A 15,349-nucleotide genomic window follows, 5' to 3' on the forward strand; every position below is an offset into this window, starting at 1 on the left:
TAATCTTTTCTTTATAGAATGGAAAAGAGATACGTGTTTGAAGACGCAAAACGAAAATTTTAAAATATATGTTTTATAAAATGAATGAAAAAGTTATGCTAAACGGTTATCGAAGTAAATTGTTAAACAAGAAAACCTTGTTTTTTTTTTATGAAAAATATTTTATATTATTACGGTTTTGTACAATTATCATCAGTAGATATTGATATTGAGAAAATAAAAAAAAAACAAGAGAACGAATTAAGTACGCCTACAGACATTATATGAAAAAATCTGATGTGGACACCGCATGATTTCCTTTATGCCTATTAAATTACATATACACATTTTTTTTTAAAATTAAAAGTACATAAAATTTTATTTCACTAATAACTTCTGATTTTTTTTCATATTGTACTTTTTTTTGTTTGTTATTATTGAATTATTAGACGTATTATTAAACGAAAGTAATGACATGTAGTAGAAATAACAAAGCCGCGCGCCGTTGCAGACTTTTGGCCGATTAATATTCCGCAACAGGATAATTGTCATTTTTTGATCGAACCGTTGCTAGAATCAATCTAATGAGGACTGTTTTCCCAGTTCCTCCTGGCGCATCCAAGAAGATGTTCCCCCCCCCCCCCCAACTCCGTCATTTATCATTTGCAATATGCGATTATAAATGCCTTTCTGTTCTCGCGTTAATTTGGGAATGTTTGATCAGACATATAACTGAAGATCTCCAATGTTGTAACTCTGTTCACGGCGTAAATCCACATCAAATGAAGCGATCGCAGCTCGGGTGGGTGCTGGCATTCCCGATCGATTAAGAACTTTATTTGCAATAGCTAATCACTTGTCTTCAATATTTATCAATGCTTCGTTGTAAATGCCTTCTGTAAATTCCACGGTCATATTGGTATTTTCTAGGCGTACTCTATGCAAAATATCCTCAGCCATTTGCGATCCATATCTTTCCCATAACTCTGTGGGAGATGAAGGGAAGCAAGCGGTCGATATAATTGCGAATAATGCGCGAATTTGGTTTGGATGTGCAGTGTTGCACGCGTCATTAATACATATATCCCACTGTTGGTCGTTTTCTAATAAATTCAGAGCTTGGTGAAAGGCGCAGTTCAATCACGACACGATCACACAAAAGTACCTCGATTAAAGTGAATATTTAATTCAGATTGTATAATAATCTGAATCAGATGCAAGTGGATAGGTTTTTTTTTTTGTTATTAAACAATGTAATTAGGAACAGGTATTGTTTCACATGTGACTGCGGTTGTCGTTAGCTAGTATGGCGAGTGTTCCCCTCGCTTCCGGCAGATGGCGCGGTCACTGGCACACAACTGACCGTTAAAAAAACTGTTTTCTCGCGGTCGCGGGTATGTGACTGACGCGAAATATAGATAAAAACAATCTTTGATGCGGGTTGTATATCTTGCTAAAATTTGAGCTCAATCGGTGCAGAACATTTTGAGTTTTTGAAGCGTACACAAACGAACTTAACATTTTTATATATAAAGATTTGTGGGCTGCAAAAAAAAGCCATTAAGTCGTGCGAAAAAACACATCATTTTAAATGCTTACAAAAGCAGAGTAATGCTTACAAATTACAGGATAATCAAACGGCGTTGATTTCAGATGTTAGTAAACTGCTAACGTAAGTAGAAGTTGTGCTGCTTCATTGTACAACGTGATTCTCGAGTATGATTCTACTGATGAATTACGGTCTCCAAATAAAACAAAACCCCGCAGGTCGATTGAGAAAAAGGTGAGATTTTGATAAAAACGCGATTCGTAAAAAAATTACACGAATTTGAATTATTTAGAAATAGTTTAGCGGTGTATTACGTCCTTTGGAAGAGAATTCGGTTATCGTCTTCGACAACGCTTCTTATCATTAAACGAAAAGAATTCCAGCCGTGTTATAGAAAAACAATGATATCAAAATAGCTTAGTTCAAAAGGAATAATTTTTGAAGAGGTTTAAGTTAATGTTCAATCATTGCAAAGGGTTTCGCGTATTAAAAGTAATTATAGTCCTTTTAAATTGGTTTGACAGACAACGCCTTATTGTTAAGTCGTGTTTTTATTCGGCTCCTAACGAATGTGTTTGCCGGCCTCCGTGGCGCGAGTGGTAACGTCTCGGACTTTAATCCGGTGGTTCCGAGTTGGAATCCCGGTCAGGCATGGTATTTTCATACGCTATAAATCATTCATATCTTCACCAACTGCGGTTGTCCTTCTTGGTGGCTTTTCTTTTTGTTTTGGTGTTTTTTTTTTTTTTTTTTTTAATAAAATACAGATGTTTTAGCTGTTAAATATAACTCAACGAAATTTGTTACTTAATAAGTTGTGATTTTGTTTACATTGGCAACGGCCATACGGGCTCTTTGTGATTGGTCTTTGTGTTTGACAGCGGCCATCTTGCATTGATCTGATTGGTTTTCCTTTGTTTACATTTCCATCTGATTTATTAGCCTCTTATTTATTAATTAAAAAACTGTACAAATTAAAAATAGATAGATGGATTTATTAAAAATAGATGAAAACAATCTTTGATGCGGGTTATATATCGTGCAAAAATTTGAGCTCAATCGGTGCAGAACATTTTGAATTTTTGAAGCCGTACACAAACGAACTTAACATTTTTATATATATAGATTTATATAGTAAAATCAGACAATTGAATTATGGGTTACAGAAAATTTATAATAATGAAGATTTAGATCCTGCAAATATAAGGTGCAAAAAATAACGATAAATGTAGAAGGATAACTAATAAGGAAGTTGTGAGAAGAATAGGAAAAGTTTAACAAACAGGACAAATAAGTTAACAATCGTAAAACTAATATGGTTAATAATATAGTTAATATGGTTAACTAATATGGTTAATGTGGTAAAACTAATAATGGAGGATATTAAAGGACGTCTAGAGTGAAATCGAGATTTAGTTTTTTTAAACATTTTACGAAAAATGTGGATTTTTAATGCTATAATGAATTAAAAGGTAGGAAAAATCATTAGAAAATAGCTCCTTACCTTATAGAAACCTTATAGAACTGCTGTCGATCAAACTTCGAATTCAGTACTACACAAGAAAGAAAATTACAAAGGATACCTGAAGTAATGTAGAGATCAAAGCAAACTAACACAAATAAGGAGAAATTTCATACAAAAAGGACGTCTGGTAGTGTCAACATAAAGTGTACCACCTAAAATTAAAATTCTAGTGAAACATGATTGATTGAAAAACTAAAAGTAAAAGGGTAATCATAAAAATTTTGTGTAAAAAAAAATTAATTTTGTTTTAATATACAGTATTTTTATGCCACATTTTTTTATAAATCAAATAGTTTTTTTTTTGTAAAACTTTATTTTTAATCGACCTTTCTAACGTTAATTTTTTTCAGTATTAAATTCTTTACAAATTTTATTCGTTTAATGAAACTTTAACGAATTAATTGTATATCAAATCTAAAAAATCGTGTTTAATAAAATCAATTTTTTGTATTACGTAAACATCGCCTAAAAAAATCTGATGTGGACACCACATGACTACCTTGTACGCCTATTAAATTACATATATTTTTTATTTTTCTACCACATGAAAATAAACAAGAACAAAACGAAAGTAATGAAATGTAGTAGAATAACGAAGATGGATCACTGAATGTAAAAAACAGGAAGAGAAAAAATTATAGAGGTAGAAGAATTTTGTTATTTGGGAAGTAGAATAACTAATGATGGACGAAGCAGGAGCGATATAAAATGCCGAATAGCACAGGCGAAACGAGCCTTCAGTCAGAAATATAATTTGTTCACATCAAAAATTAATTTAAAAGGAAATCATTTTTGAAAATACGAGGTGCGACAATAAAGTAATGAGACTGATTTTTCTTTGCAAGCTGTGGTAACCCTGCAGCTTGCGTAGGCACACCATCTTTGACCTTGGTCTATAAGCTACTTCTAGTCCAACCAATGATTGCAACTGCAATCACCAACCACATTGATGCAACTGCTCAGTCGTGAGTTGTGCTGTAATAAGTGAACACGTGTTTGTGTCTCTCGTCTCAGAAATGAAACCGCAAATTATTACGCAACGGTACGCCATTTCTTTTGCGTTAAATTGTGTGAAAACGCGACGACAACTTATGGTAAGGTTCAGAAGGCTTTTGGAGAGGAGTTTATGTCAAGAGCTCAAGTTTTTCGGTGGCATAAAATTTTTAGTTAAGGCAGAACGAATGTTGAAGATGAAGACCGCAATGGACGACCATCAACCACATGGACAGATGTCAACTTGACCAGGGCGCGTGAAACCGTACGATCTGATCGAAGATTATCCGTGAAAATGATTGCAGAAGAACTCAACATCGATCGAGAAACGGTTCGTCTATTATTAACTGAAGATGTTGGTATGAGAAAGATTTGTGCAAAAATGGTCCCCAAAAATGTCACACAACAACAGCGAGAAACACGGAAAAATGTGGCAGCCGATCTGTTAGAGCAAATGGAAATCAACCCAGATTTGTTGAGCTGTGTTATCACTGGTGATGAAGGTCGGTTTTTTCAATACGATCCAGAGACAAAACGCCAAAGTTCGCAATGGTGCTCAAAGGGATCACCCAGACCAAAAAAAGCTCGCATGTCAAAGTCAAAAATGAAATGCATGCTTCTGTTCTTCTTCGATTCCAAGGGAATTGTTCATAAAGAGTGGGTGCCTCCTGGATAAACAGCTAACTGATATTTCTACAAAGAAATTTTAGAAAGACTTCGTAAACGAGTTTTTCGTGTCCGCGCCAACATTGTTGATAACTGGATTCTGCATCACGATAATGCGCCATCCCATACTCCTCTGTCAGTACAGCAATTTTTAACCACAAAACAAATTTCAGTACTAACACAGCCACCTTATTCACCAGATATCGCTCCGTGCGACTTTTTTATATTTCCAAGAGTCATAATGGCGGTGAAGGGACACCATTTTCAAACAACAAAAGATGTCCAAAAAGCTGTGACGAGGGTCTTGGAGGATATTACAGAAGATGAGTTCCAGAAATATTACCATCAATGGCAGAAAGGCTGGAATAAGTGTGTGCAATCAGAGGGGAACTACTTTGAAGGAGACAACACTAAACACGACTAAAACAATACGCAACATTTTTTTTCACATCAGTCTCATTACTTTATTGTCGCACCTCGTATATGTTTGCAGCGTAGCTTTATATGGAAGTGAAACTTGGACGATCGGAGTACCTGAGATGAAAAGATTAGAAGCTTTTGAAATGCGGTGCTATAGGAGAATGTTAAAAAACAGATGGGTGGATAAAGTGACAAATGAAGAGGTATTGCGACAAATAGATGAAGAAAGAAGCATTTGGAAAAATATAGTTAAAAGAAGAGACAGACTTATAGGCCACATACTAAGGCATCCTGGAATAGTCGCTTTAATATTGGAAGGACAGGTAGAAGGAAAAGATTAAGCAGGAAATCAACGTTTGGAATATGTAAAACAAATTGGTAGGGATCTATGATGTAGGGGGTGTACTGAAATAAAATGACTAGCACTAAATAGGGAATCTTGGAGAACTGCATCAAACCAGTCAAATGACTGAAAACAAAAAAAACGTTTTTTAATTTTTTCGTTTTTGCTATTGAATAATTATTTATCGTATAACTTTTTTTTACAATCAGAGGTTAATAATTATTAATAAATCAATATATTTAAATTAAAAAAAAAGGAGATGAAGTCAGATTCCATCCGATGTGTCTTCCCTTTGTAAGATCAAAATATTTCATTAATTAAAATTTCTTTTGGCTATAACTCTGGAACCAATGAAAATAAGTAACACTTATGATATATCGTTGAAAAGCTCATAATGAGGGCTTATTAGTGCAGTTAAGAAAAAGTCCAAAATCTAAAAATATTTGGATTTTGGACACCTTTGGTTCAGTCGATTGCAATCAAAAGGGGAGGTGAACAACTAGATGTTACAATAGTCCTAAATCCAAAATTTCAACATCCTACGGCTAATCGTTTTTGAGTTATGCAAGATAAGTACGTACGTATGTACGTACTCAGAAAACCAGTACATACATACTTAGGTATGGTCAAAATGGATATTTTCGTTGAAATCTGAAAACCGAAATTTTTCGAGATCACAATATTTCTTTTACTTTGTATAAGGAAGTAAAAATATGTTATTAATATATATTTTGCATATATATATATATATATATATATCGAGATGTATGCGATATAGAATAATATAAATATACATCTGACCACCACGAGACATGTACTATCGAATCGGGATTTTCCGCTAGTGATCGGTAAATTCCGGTGATAACACACACACATACACACACACACACACACACACACACACACACAGAGAGAGAGAGAGAGAGAGAGAGAGACAGACACACATACAAATGCCCTTCAGTAGGGTAGGATAATATGTAACATAAACTTCCAAAAAATTATTGAAGAATATTTAAAACGAAGGGTGATAGAGCAAAAGAACAAAAAACACACATTTCAATTTTAAAAGGTAGGGCTTGATTATGTGTACATTTTTTTTTGTTTATTTATAAATGCACTGTCGGTAAAAATTTGTTTAAATAAAGTTTTTTTCTAAAATAACTGTGAAGAAAATCTAATTTGAGTTTTTCGCGATATCCCCCTACCCCTTTAACAAATTTTGAAAAACTTTAATACAATCAATTACCCATATAGAAATGTTTGAATCAAATTTGAAAAAAATTGGTTTAGTATCAAGCCTGAAATTTAAGGCCAAAATCAGTGCAACACACATACTATTTTTTGGTCTCTCTTTTTCCGTTTAGCCTCCGGAACCACCGTAAGGTATTACTTTATAGGATGAATGTAAATGAAGTATAATCTTGTTCAGTATCTGATCGACCATTCCTTAGATGTATGATTAATTGAAATCCAACCACCAAAGGACACCGGTATCCATGATCTAGTATTCAAATCCTAGATCGTGGATAACGGTATTCTTTGGTTATATAATTTTTTACTTAAGATCAGCGTTTCTCAACCTGGGGGTAACGGTGATTTGAAAGGGGGATCGCGTAATTAGTCTACAAGTTTACACATAAAAAAATGAAATCATTTTATTGAGAAAAAAACTAATGTATTATAAACATTTTATTTACATCTATAATTATATATGTAAAGAAAATAAATTAATGAAATGGTTTATTAATGAAATTTTGTTTTTCATTTAAAAGTTTCTCTATACGTGAATCTATGTTTGAAACATAAAAAAGCAAATCGTTTTCAAGTGATAAAAGACAATTCCTATATTAATTTTTTAGCGAAATCATTGACGAAAACCCATTTTTACAAAGGAAGATGTGGCGAAAGGGACAAATATTTTCAATATTTCTATGACTAAATTTCCATATTCACTTTGACGAACAAACCAAAACGTATCTAAATCTTCAGATGTGAATTATTACTGTAACATTTTTCTGGAAGACATTCTGATGAACCGGTTATGAATCTCAACCGGTAACTTAGAAACTGCAACAACGTTTTCACTAAATATATTGGATACCCATTACTTCAAGAAATCATTTTTTCGTTCGGGAAATACTTCAACAAATGAATTTTTACTTTCTTGTACGAAGTAAAGGAAGTATTGTGATAGCGAAAAATTTCGGTTTTCGGATTTCAACGGAAATATCCATTTTTACCATTCCTGAATCCATTTTAATTAGTTTGCCGTGACTTCTGTATGTGTATACCTCGCATAAGTCTAAAACGATTAGTCATAGAATGTTGAAATTTTGAATTTAGGACTACTTAAATATCTAGTTGTGCACCACCCCTTCTGATTGCAGTCGACTGAACCAAAAATGTCCAAAAAAGCTCAAAATCAAAATAAATTGGATTTTGGACTTTTTCTTAACTGCAGTAATAAGCGCTCATTGAGAGCTTTCAACGGTATATCATAAATGAAACTTATTTTCATTGGTTCCAGAATTATAGCCAAATAAAAGTTTAATTAATGAAAAATTTGGATCTTACAAGGGGAAGGCACATCGGTTCGAATCAGACTTTATCTCCTTTTTTAACTTTTTTTTTAATTCAAATAAAAAGGAAGAAGTGTTAGGAGAAGATCAATTTGGTTTCAGGAAAAGTATAGGGACAAGCGAAGCAATTTTAGGCCTCAGATTAATAGTAGAAGAAAGATTAAAGAAAAACAAACCAACATACTTGGCGTTTATAGATCTAGAAAAGGCATTCAATAACGTAGACTGGAATAAAAGCATTTTAAAAAAGTTAGGGTTCAAATACAGAGATAGAAGAACAATTACTAACATGTACAGAAACCAAACAGCAACAGTAATAATTGAAGAACATAAGAAAGAAGCCGTAATAAGAAAGGGAGTCCGACAAGGATGTTCCCTATCGCCGTTACTTTTTAATCTTTACATGGAACTAGCAGTTAATGATGTTAAAGAACAATTTAGATTCGGAGTAACAGTACAAGATGAAAACATAAAGATGCTACGATTTGCTGATGATATAGTAATTCTAGCCGAAAATAAAAAGGATTTAGAAGAAACAATGAACGGCATAGATGAAGTCCTACGCAAGAACTATCGCATGAAAATAACCAAGAAGAAAACAAAAGTAATGAAATGTAGTAGAAATAACAAAGATGGACCACTGAATTTGAAAATAGGAGGAGAAAAGATTATGGAGGTAGAAGAATTTTGTTATTTGGGAAGTAGAATTACTAAAGATGGACGAAGCAGGAGCGATATAAAATGCCGAATAGCACAAGCGAAACGAGCCTTCAGTAAGAAATATAATTTATTTACATCAAAAATTAATTTAAATGTCAGGAACAGATTTTTGAAAGTATATGTTTGGAGTGTTGCTTTATATGGAAGTGAAACTTGGACGATCGGAGTACCTGAGAAGAAAAGATTAGTAGCTTTTGAAATGCGGTGCTATAGGAGAATGCTAAAAATCAGACGGGTGGATAAAATGACAAATGAAGAGGTATTGCGGCAAATAGATGAAGAAAGAAGCATTTGGAAAAATATAGTTAAAAGAAGAGACAGATTTATAGGCCACATACTAAGGCATCCTGGAATAGTCGCTTTGATATTGGAAGGACAGGTAGAAGGAAAAACAAATTGTTAGGGAAGTAGGATGTAGAGGGTATACTGAAATGAAACGACTAGCAATAGGTAGGGAATCTTGGAGAGCTGCATCAAACCAGTCAAATGACTGAAGACAAAAAAATACATTCAAATATATTGATTAATTATTCTCCTATTGTAAAAAAAATTACGATTAATAATAATTCAATAACAAAAACAATAAAACAAAAACAAAGAAAAAAAATATCAGAAGTTTTTTAACGATATAAAATTTTATGTACTTTTCATTTTAGAAAAATGTGTAAATGCAATTTAAAATAGCTTTCAAGGAATTCACATATCAGATTTTTAGATCTCGCAAATGCTTCTTCATCCTAACCAAATTATGATGAATAACGGTGTCTTCTTTACCCAAATTTTTCTCATTACATTCGGAAGTAAGTGGAAAAAAAATACAAAAAAAACAAAAAAAAATTACAAAAAAATATTTGATTACATATAAAAAATTATTTTTTTAAAAATTTTTATTTAACTAATATTAATATTATCATTAAAAAAAAAAAAAATAGGAAACAAATTAGAAAAACCCTCTAAAATGTAAAATATAACAATTAAATCAAATTGAGAATTTTAAACAAAAAAATATAATATATTAACAAATATAAAAATGCACTGAAAAGTAAAAAATAAATTATATAAATATCTAATAGATAAATATAATAATTATAAAATTTTAAAATTAAAAGTAATGAAAATATTTAGTTAAATAAAAGCGTGGCGCAGTTTTTATAATTTATTTAAAACAACATAAAATTTATTTTTACAACAATTAATCTTCATTTTCATTTTCAATAACGACGCGAGGAGGCGGAAAGGTCTGCTGAAACCTCTCCAGTTGAGACTGACTAGCTGCAAGTAACAATCTGGGAAAATGCACCCACTCGCTTTCTTTGTAGGTGTTCTCACATAGTTGAAGTTCATATTAGAATTCTGCTTGTAATTTAAGCCAAATTGAACGCACTCTTTCCGCTAAAAGTTTCATTTTAATTAATTATGAATGTTTATTTAATGAATTCATAATTACAATTACAATTATAACAATTTTTCAGATTACCGTCAAAATGTAATAACTTTGGGCAAAATTTCTAAATTTAATTTTTATTTTTAATCTTATTAACCCTTAAAGGTCATCTCGGTGCAAATTTGAACCATCAAAGAAAAAACATGAGTTATTTTATTACAGATAAATAAATTATATACATATACTAAACAACCTCATTAAACAAAAAATATATTTTAAAATACAGAAAATGCCTATAAATATACTTATTCGAAAAGATTGTTATAAAACCTGTGCCACATTTTTATTTAAATAAATATTTTCATTACTTTTAATTTTAAAATTTAATAATTATTACATTTATTTATTAGATATTTATATAATTTATTTTTTACTTTTCAGTGCATTTTTATATTTGTTAATATATTATATTTTTTTGTTTAAAATTCTCAATTTGATTTAATTCTTATTTTTTACTTTATTTTTCTAATTTTTTTTGTTTGTCTTCAGTCATTTGACTGGTTTGATGCAGCTCTCCAAGATTCCCTATCTAGTGCTAGTCGTTTCATTTCAGTATACCCTCTACATCCTACACCCCTAACAATTTGTTTTACATATTCTCTTACATATTTTCTAATTTGTTTTTATTAATGTTAATATTAATATTCGTTAAATAAAAGATTTTTTAAAAATAATTTTTTATATGTAATCAAATATATTTTTGTATTTTTTTTTTATTTTTTACATTTTTAGTTTTAATGAACAATAAACTTTTTACACAGAAAAAAAATATTTTTAATAATATTTATATCTGAATATTATTGTTTGTTTATTAAGATTAAAAAGTATAAATATTTATTTTTACACATCGAAGTTACATACGTGTATCAAATTTCATTGATTTTGATAAGATAGTTCATGAGAAATAAAAATTATCGGCAAAATGCATGAATTTAGTTTAGGGGCGCGCGTGGTGTGGTGGGGGTAGGTCATATCCAAATTCTACCACCGTAGTATTGTATTGGCATAGAAGTTACATACGTGTACAAAATTTCATTGATTTTCATACGATAGGTCAAAAGATATAGAAGTTGCAAGATTTGATTGTAACTAAAGCAAGTTAAATAAAAGCTTATAAAAAACAACATTTTTGCTTTTAAGGCGAATAATTCAGATATCAAGCTTCTTAATGAAAACATATAATTAATAAAATGTTTTTATAATGTCCTTGTAAATAGATAAGCTAAGTAAGCCAAACACCAACATATAATAAATTACTCTGTAAAAATACTGAGAATAGCATTTGTTTATCCGGCTAAAATACAAGTAGTTCAACTCGATTTTCCAATTTTCCGGTTACCACTTTTCCCCGTTATATGGAAAATAACAGATTTATTTCGTTTCATCCATTTCATGGCATAATTTAGTAAACAGCTACAACTGAAACAATTTTAACTAGGTTTAATTGGATTGGGGTAGGCGGTTCGGGAAATATTCATTATATATATTTTTTACTTTTTGGGAGGTTAATTGAAATCCAACCACCAAAGAACACCAGTATCCACTCTCTAGTATTCAAATCCAAATTAAAAGTACTTGTCTTTACTAGGATTTGAACCTTAGAACTCTTTCTTTTTACCAAAAAAAAGACAAAATGGTTTGATACAGCTCTCCAAGATTCCCTATCTAGTTTCAGTAATTTCATTTCGGTATACCACTATATCCTACATCCTCAACAATTTGTTTTACATATTCCAAACGTTGCCTGCGTGCACAATATCTCCTTCTACCTGTCCCACCAATATTTAAGCGACTATTCAAGGATGACTTAATATGTGGACTAGTCTATCTCTACTTTTAATTTAGTTTATCTCTTCAAGTCTATTTCTTCTTTTAATTATATTTTTCCAAATGCTTCTTTCTTCATCGATTTGCCACAAAACCTCTTCATTTGTCACTTTATCCACCCATCTGATTTTTAACATTCTACTATAGCACCGCATTTCAAAAGCTTCTAATTTTTTCTTCTCAGGTACTCCGATCGTCCAAGTTTCACTTCCATTTAAAGCTACGCTTCAAACATATATTTTCAAAAATGTTTTCCTGACATTAATTTTTGATGTAAACAAATTATATTTCTGACTGAAGGCTCATTTCGCTGGTGCTATTCTACATTTTGTATCGCTCTTGCTTCGCCCATCTTTAGTAATTCTACTTCCAAAATAACAAAATTCTTCTACCTCCATAATCTTTTCTCCTCCTATTTTCACATTCAATGGTCTATCTTTGTTATTTCTACTACATTTCATTACTTTTGTTTTGTTCTTGTTTATTTTCATACGATAGTTCTTGCGTAGGACTTCATCTATGCCGTTCATTGTTTCTTCTAAATCCTTTTTACTCTCGGCTAGAATTACTATATCATCAGCAAATCGTAGCATCTTTATCTTTTCAGTACCTTGTACTGTTACTCCAATCTAAATTGTTCTTTAACACCATTAACTGATAGTTCCATGTAAAGATTAAAAAGTAGAAGATGAAATTTAGTAGAAATAACAAAGATGGACTTGTTATTTCTACTACATTTCATTACTTTCGTTTAGTTCTTGTTTATTTAAGTAGCAGTTCTTGCGTAGGACTTCATCCATGCCATTCATTGTTTCTTCTAAGTCTTTTCCCAGCTAGAATTACTATATCATCAACAAATTGTAACATGTTTATCTTTTCACCTTGCACTGTTACTCCGAATCTAAATTATTCTTTAACATCATTAACTGCTAGTTCTAAAATTGCTTCCCTTGTCCCTATACTTTTCCTGAAACCAAACTGGTCTTCTCCTGCAGTTCTTCGACTCAATTCTTCTATAGAGAATTCTAGTTAAGATTTTTAATACATTAGTAGTTAAGCTAATTGTTCTATATTCTTCACAATTTTCTGGTTGTGAATCTTAACCGGTAACTTAGAAACTGCAACCACTGAATATCCTCAGTACCCATAACTTCAAGAAATCATTTTTATCTTTTGGGAAATACTTCGCCAACTCAATTTTTACTTCCTTGTACAAGTAAAATAAGTATTATGATAGCGAAAAATGTATATATATTTTTTTACGTTTTTTTTTGTGATTGGCGGGGGGGGGGGGGTCGTGGAGTTAAAAAGTTTCGCCGGTCTAGATTAACTAGTTGACTGATTTGGAAAGTCGAGAGTTACAGCGTTCAAGTCCTAGTAAAGCCAGTTATTTTTACACGGATTTGAATACTAGATCGTGGATACCGGTGTTCTTTGGTGGTTGGGTTTCAATTAACCACACATCTCAGGAACGGTCGAACTGAGAATGTACAAGACTACACTCATACATATCATCCTCTGAAGAATTATCTAAACGGTAGTTACCGGAGGCTAAACAGGAAAAAACAGAGATTAACTAGTTGAACCCTAAAACGTAAAGATTTGCTTAAAAATCCGGTACCCCATTTTTAATATAATCACCATTTAATTAGTTATCTATTCTAGCTATATTCGATGGAAAAGTAAAATTATGTTAACCCGTACGAAGCACGATTAAAATACAAAGAATTTATTTTTATAATCTTTTAATAAATATTATAAATTATACAATCTTTTTTTCTATGTGTATGCGCGTGCGCACGTGTGTATGTGTGTGAGAATATATTTATGTACGTTAAGAAAAGTTTGTTGAAAAACATATTTAACGCAGGCGTTACATTGTAACGCATGCGTACGTCATATCATCCTCTAGCTAAATTGTTTAACATTTCCAATATAATATCAGTATCAACAACGCTGCTTCTACCTAGCGTACTCATAGGAACAAACACTTTTAAATACAGTGGACTCAAGAAAAATTAATATCTGTTATAAATAAAATTTTTTATTACAAAAAAATATAATTTTCTTATAAAACTATAAAGATATTTTCACAACGTACATTTTGTTTGATTATTTGTGGTTTATAAGGTATGTTAAATAACTTTTTTTAAATTTATTTATGCTTAAATAGTATTACTTTTAAAAATTTTAAGATTAAGTTTTTTATATATATAAAACATTAAACAAATAAACCAATGAAAAATTTGTGAACTTTTTTTGTCTTCAATCATTTGACTGGTTTGATGCTGTTCTCCAAGATTTTCTATCTAGTGCCAGTCGTTTAATTTCGGTTGTGAATTTAAAATTACTTAAAAAACAAACAAACAATACACATGAATTTCTTTTTCAAACATTTTATACACTTAGTACAAATTTTTTTAATTTAATTACTTAATAATATTAAAGTAATACAGTTGATCTACAGATTTAAACGTTTTAAATCAAATGATTACGTTTTATAAATCTTTCAAATTTATTAAATCTAATATTTTATCCAACCTTTATTAATAAATTTATTTATACAGCAATAACAGGGCTGATACCGAATAATAAATACTAAATATTGATTATAAATTACTTTTGTAGGGTATGAAAATTTTATTTCTGATCGGGGTTCGAACCCTGAACCTTAGGATTAAAGACGCTTCGTTACTGGGATCGGCGAAATGATAATGATTTTCAAATATTTAATTTTTTTTTTAGAAACAATTCTTCTAATGATGCCTTTATAAGATTTTTTTTTAACAAATTCAACCACTGTAAAAAAATCTTGCTATAAATTTTTTTTAAATAGATTTAAAATATTTCCTTTTATGAAAACTCTGTTAATGTATGTTTTTTTTAAAAATAATATTAATTAAATTCTGAAAAAAAATTCAACGTGAAAAATATGAGTTCAAAATAATTTTAAATAGCAGTTTTTGAATGATGAATTATTTAGTTATAATATTTTATATTTAACTATATTATTTTAAAATTATATTATGTGTTGGTATTTAAAATATTAAATCATTAAGATAGACTTTAAACACATTGTTTTTTTATCTTATAATTTATTTGTTAATCTGATTTTGGGAATCTGGTTTCGTAGGACCCCCGAATAAACTTAAAAATACGATTTCTTCTTGTGATATTGTTGTTTTATTTCTTTCATTTTTTCCATTCTAATTATACGATCTTTTATTTTTCTTTCGTTCAATTTTAAATTCAAATTTAATATTTTTTCTTTGATTTAAAGGTCTTTTATTACTTTCATCAAATC

The 15,349-nt window shown here is 30.6% G+C and overlaps 1 protein-coding gene across 1 annotated transcript in view; it reads left to right on the forward strand.

Annotated features, from left to right (window-relative positions):
- Positions 1-14,011: 14,011 nt before the first annotated feature.
- AstCC (Allatostatin double C) overlaps positions 14,012-15,349 on the forward strand; it is a 143,808-nt gene continuing 142,470 nt past the window's right edge. The window contains exon 1 of the mRNA XM_075381369.1: positions 14,012-14,175. The gene's annotated coding sequence lies outside the window, so the exon portion shown is untranslated. The remainder of the gene's footprint in view (positions 14,176-15,349) is intronic.

Source organism: Lycorma delicatula, chromosome 13 (assembly GCF_047948215.1).
Source record: "Lycorma delicatula isolate Av1 chromosome 13, ASM4794821v1, whole genome shotgun sequence".
In the NCBI taxonomy this organism is placed as follows: domain Eukaryota; kingdom Metazoa; phylum Arthropoda; class Insecta; order Hemiptera; family Fulgoridae; genus Lycorma; species Lycorma delicatula.